Below are 5,844 nucleotides of genomic sequence, written 5' to 3'. Positions count from 1 at the left end.
CTGCAGCCCTTCCTCCCGTGCCTACCCCCAGCCCTGCTGCAGCATGAGTATTTATTTATCCCTGCCAGCTATCTGTCTTCCCTCTTTTTCCTGGCTTATTTATGGCTGCTGCCTTTCAGTTCCTGGCCAGTGCAGCCTGAACTTGGCCATTATGTGGGGCCATCAATCTGCGGGGCCAGCACACAGCCTGATGCACTTCCCTCATCACCATCAATTTTCCCCATGCTGCTGGTGTGCCCCTTTGGATCTGGGGCAGCTGCACATGTGCCCCTGGTGGCCTCTGGACACCCGCTTCATCCTCACAGAAGCCTTTTGTCCCGGGATGCTCACAGGCATCAGGTGGGTTTGCAGAGTTCAGATATTCCAGCAGGGCTTGAGGTGGCTTCAAAGAGGTGACAGAAATGCATGGCACAGGAAAAAGTACATTATTTTGCTCTCAGTAAGCACTGTGGAGTCCTGCTTAGCCAGCCTGACTTTAAGTTCTAGAAGTTTAAATTCTTAAATTCTCTGTATTAATTGGGCAGCAAAGTTTTGCCTGTTATAGCCTGGGTGCAGACAGAGGTGGGCTCTGCTGTCTTTGCAGATGATGCCCTCAAAGAGGCCGCTGAGCTGCAGCTGTTGCTTTTCTTGGCCCTGAGAAGACTCCCAAGGTGTTTTGTCCATCTTGCTGTGTGTGGGTGCTCTCTGCACCTTGATCTGTGCTTCAACACCAGCAAAGCTCCCCCTTGTTTCAGAGTGATGTCAGGAGAATTGTGTGGGTACCACCAGCTGCAGGGATCTGTTTTGGAGGGGAGGCAAGAGGCACTGCAGAGCTCTGCCTGCTCAGTGCTGGCAGTGTGATAGCCCTGGACTGTGCCAGGTTTTGAGAGGTGCAAATCTCCCAGAGGAACAGCTCAGGCTGCAGGGAGGTGACACCCAGCTCAGCCCGGGCGTCCAATGCCTCCCTGAACTGTCCCAACCATCCCTGCAGCTGAAAACCAGAAGCTAATTCATAGTGACTTGCATGATTTCATCCTGGCTTATCCAGAATAAGTCAGAACTGGAAATAAGGCACCATTCATTTAAAAAAAGAATAAAAACCAGGAGAGCTGCTCCAGCCAGGCTGTGCTCCACTGGGTGACTGGCATCCTTTGCCAGAGGGACCAACATTTTTTAGGCTAAAGCAATGCAGGGCTGACCATTGGTCAGAGAGGAGCTTAATTTCATTAGGAGCAGAGGTCAGAATCCCTGTGGGTGCTGAGAGCAGCCTCTGGGCTGCTGCCTCCTGCAATGCGTGTGTTACCGTGGCTCTGCTGCTGCCTTGTGGTGGGTGAGGCTGGGCTGTCACCGTCTGACCCGTGTGGAGAGGAGCAAAAGCTCGGGCTGGGTCTCTCTCAGCTGCCCCATTTGAAAATAACCATGTGGCTGCAGAGGGTGAGCGGCCAGTGACATCTCTCCTTCCCCTGGATATTTTTAGGGGTGGCACTTAGACTTGGCGCAGGTACAAGCAGCTGGAAAATGTGTGGCGTTTCCTCTTCCTGACAGGCTGGCTGATGCTTTTGGTCCTGCTGTGCTGGCTATGAAGAGCAGGGGCACTGAAATAATGTCACCCCTGGCCCTGCTGCCCAAATGGGTTTGGAGAGGCTGGTGCTTGCAGGTCTGGCTGAAATAGAGGCAGGGTGTTGCACAGTGCACTGCTGGCTCCCAGTGTAAGCTAAAAATCACCAAAACATTGCTGTGTGCACAAGGGGCTTTTCCAGGGGTGACTCCAGCTGCTGTGATGGGGATTTCTGATGTTGGTCTGAGAGTGCAGAGTGTGGACTTGTGAGCCTGACATCTTCTGCTGCCATCACAGCTTGAGAGGGAACAGCAGCCTGGCTGCTTGCTGGTCCTTCTGCCCAATGTGCTTGCTGTGAGAAGAAAAGTGTGACCTGTGGTCTTGCCCTTACCCATCTCTCCACCTCTCCTTCCCTCCTCCTCTCTCCCTTCACCTGGAAAAAAATCCACCGCTGGAGACCCATCTGGAGAAGTCTTTTAGGAGGGGAAGCCCATAAATTTCCCCCTGGCTCCCCTGACCTCTGGTTTCCCAGGGGAGGTGTGTGGAGGGAGAGGAAGCGTTTTCCCCGTGGCAGTGACACAGAGGACCAGGGTCTCCCTTTGCTGAGCCAGATGTTACATAGATCTGTAAACCCAGGCTGTAGGGGTGGACTCTGACATTGATCTCCCCTGCTTGGGAAGAAAGGGAAGGAAAAAGGGCTCATTTTCAGTACAGTAGTTGTCACAGTGGCACCTGGATTTATCCTGCTCTGCAGTAATTCAGTATGGTTCAGCACTGGGTAATGTCTCTACCCATAAAAGCTGGGTTTCAAAGCTAAACTCAGCTTTGATTCCTAGCAGTGAAGCATTAATGCTGGATAGATCAGTCCAAGGCTTCCTGTGTCCTTCCTGTGAAAACCAGGCAAGTTGAATCCAGGTGCTTCCACTGGATTCTGCTGCCCCAGGCCAGGTGCTAGGCGATTGCACTGTTAATCCCAATACCACCCTTCATCTGTGTAAAGATTCCCTTAGGCACTTGGGGGTATCTCCAGGGCTGAAGCAGGGTGTCCTTGTCAGATTAACTGTGTTTAATCTACCCATCAGATCTTTACTGTGAGTTGGTGTGTCTTCCTACTGATTTCATCCATGACTTTGGCACTCAGTGGGGATTTAAAAGGTGCAGCTCTGCCCTCCCTCTGTGCTGGTGTATATAACAGCTCAGGGATTGAGGGTGGATAGATGCTGGCCACTCTTTCACAGACAGCTCTGTACCTGTTTGTCCCCAGTGGTTTAAAGCATAATAAAAGGATATAAATACTGCAGTGACGTTGACTTGGGCCAGCTCAGAGCTCCTGGGCACAGGCAGCCCAATGTGGGGCCATCAGCTGTGCCTTGGCAGGCACCAACCCTCAGGGAAGGCAATTTGAACTCCTCAGTCTGGCAGCATCAGGAAGAGATAGCCTAGATTTATTTTTCTTTTTAGGGGGAAAAAAAGGCCATCCTAGTGCTGTTTGCACACCAGATGTGTTTATGAAAATGAATATCAGTACCAGAGAGAGGCTTCTGGGGTTGCCAGTTATCTTTGTGTGGAGCTGTGGAAGTAGTGGGTTATATTTTGGGTAATTATACATAGCCCATGGGGGGTTGGAGAGGCAAGGAGACCCAGGGAGCACACTGATTTTTTTGGTGTGGAGGAATCATCCTGTGCTGTTTCCTTCCCTCAAAAGCTCTGATTTTTCACTCCAGAAACCCTTGTGCCTTGAGCCTAGTTTGTGCTGGTTCAAAATTATGGGAAGGAGCCTGTTCCTGAAGGCTGTGCTGGTCCCCACCTGCAATCCTGTTCTCTGACATCACCCTGGGTGATGAGAGGTGTGACACGGTGTGGGAGGATCAGGCCATCCCTGGAGCTGCAGGGCCCCTCTGGAATGTGTCCTGGTGGTCCCAGGGCGCTCCCGCCACTCTCCAGGGAAGGAACCTCTTTCCAGGAGATGGCAGCAGCTTTTCAGAGCTGGGGCTGCATTTCCAGCCTCTTTCTGAGGACAGGGAGCATGAATGAACAGCCAGGAGAGAAAACCAGGCTGGGTGAAAGGAAGAGGATGCTCAGGAAGATTGATGGAAAGCCTGTCCCCAGTGATGCTCAGTGCTGCCTTTCTGTCCTTAAAGGGGGCTTACAAAAAAGAGAGTGACTTTTTACACAGGCAAATAGTGGTGGAATGAGGAGGATATTTAAGATCCCTGCCAAGCCAGACTATCCTGTGATTATTCTCTGTTCCTGGGGCAAGGCCACTCTTCCTGTACTGTTGTGGGATCATTCATCTCTGGTACCCCACTGCCTTCCTTTCTGCCACAGCACCCAGTTTTGCTTTGTTCCTACTCACTCCCTGTTTTGGCTATTTTGCTCTTCTGTGACAAGCAGGTACCAACAGCCCTGCTGCTTCCCATGGCTGCCCTCCTCATCCTCCTCTGTCCCCACCAGTTGACTGTGCAACAGGACCCGGGGAGGGAGGGCTCCCCCAGCCCCAGCTGACACTTTCTGGCCTTGTGGCTTTGCAAGCAGCTCCAGAGACAGCTGGAGGCTCCCTGGGGTGCAGAGACATGGGCTGCTCATAAAACGTCCTGTCTGTCAGCCCTGGTGCCTGGATGCCTGTCTGCTGCCTGAACTGGAGAAAACTGGGGATTAACAGAGGGCTTGGGGGCTGGTTTCCCAGCAGGGTGTACCGCAGTCCTTCCCTGGGACACTTCCCTGTGTGGTGCTGGGCTCTGAGGCCACTGTGGGTCTGCTCTGTCAGGAGATTGTCATGAGCCACTGCTGGAGAGATGGTTTAATGGGAAATTTATCTGGGCTGAGTCAAATACTGGGTTGTGGCTGGTGAACGTGGTTTGGCTTCTTTGGAAGTCCCTGCAGATGTGAACAGAATAGGCTCAAATGCTGGCAGTGAGTGACATGATGGGGGGTGAGTGCTGTGTGAATCCACAGGTCACTACTGACCTGCTGCTCTTGGTGCTTTACAAGCTCAGAGGCTTTGGGATCATGGTTTTTGAGTGTATATGTGCAGCCATTTGATTCCATTGTGCCCCTGTTTTGCCTTTTACAAAATGGGAATAACCATACAGAAATTCTTTTAAAAGGACTTTGAGATCTAAGGCTATGCAAGCAGGGATGGCTGGAGCTCATTGTGATGAGTTTTATTTAGTGCCCTGCCTTAGGTATCCACTTTGCAGCAGGAGGCATCAACTCCTGCATGCCAAGAACGAGATGGAGGCAAAGGCTTGGATCTTGGGATCATTGGCAAATCCTTATGCCTTTAACAAAGAAGAGCAAAGCCTTGTGATGGTCTCTTTTTTATTTATTTTTTTTTTAAACAAGAAACCAGTGAGAGGGAAGGGAGCAGCCTCCCAGGCAGTGGCAGGGGTGCTGTGGGCTGCCAGGAGACAGTTTGCAAAGCGAGGGGAGATAAGACACCGAGTGACAGCCGCTAGTGAGCAGCTTCCAGAGGGCAGGGTATAAATAGACAACAAAGAGATTTGGTGTCAGAGCAGCTCTCACACCTTTCTGCTGCCCAGCCTGGCAGCTGGGGAGCCAGAGAAATCTGCTCCAGGGTTTAAGTGCACAGGGATAATGTAATGACAAGATAAGGCATTTATCAGCCTCTTATGGACCTCTGTCCACTGCAGTGGGCTCGCTCAGCCCTGCTGACTGGCCATAGCAGGTGGCACTTGTATGGACCCCCCAGCTGCAGCCCAGGGCTGCTGGCTCCTGCCCTGACTGCCCAGACAGCTCCTACACAAGGCTGCTGCTGTCCTAAAAAGGTGCCCTGCTTGCCTCAGCTCTATCCCTTGTAATTTATGGTGATGCCTGCCATGTGCTGCCCCAGTTTATCCAGCCTTATCCACTGCTGTTGCCTGGGTTCTTTGCAGGGTCCTGGCTTGTCTTCCTGCCCATTGGTCATTCTGGGCAGCCTCACCTTGTCCTCCCCTCTTTCCCTCTCTGACTGGGCTGTGCTGCTGTCCCCAGATGCTCCATTTCCATTTTGTGGGAACAAAACCACTGCCCTAATGATGCTATGGCTTGGGTAAGGTGTTGCAAGGTTTTGCCAGCAAAACCTTTTGTAGCAAGCCCTTTCCAAACTTGCTGGCTATTTTCCACACTACCATAACTTTTCATAACGTTGCCCATGGCACCACTGGACGCCTTTCAGGCAGCTTTGTGCTGTTTGGGGTCTGGGTTTATCTCCTAGCTTGCTGTTGGACTCGGCAGGCTTTGGTTCCTTTGATGAGCACGTCCTGCCCTGAGGAGTTTGCACGGATGCTGTAAAGACTACAATGACT

Source organism: Erithacus rubecula (genome assembly GCF_903797595.1).
Source record: "Erithacus rubecula genome assembly, chromosome: 9".
NCBI lineage: Eukaryota > Metazoa > Chordata > Aves > Passeriformes > Muscicapidae > Erithacus > Erithacus rubecula.
This window is presented reverse-complemented; position numbering follows the sequence as displayed.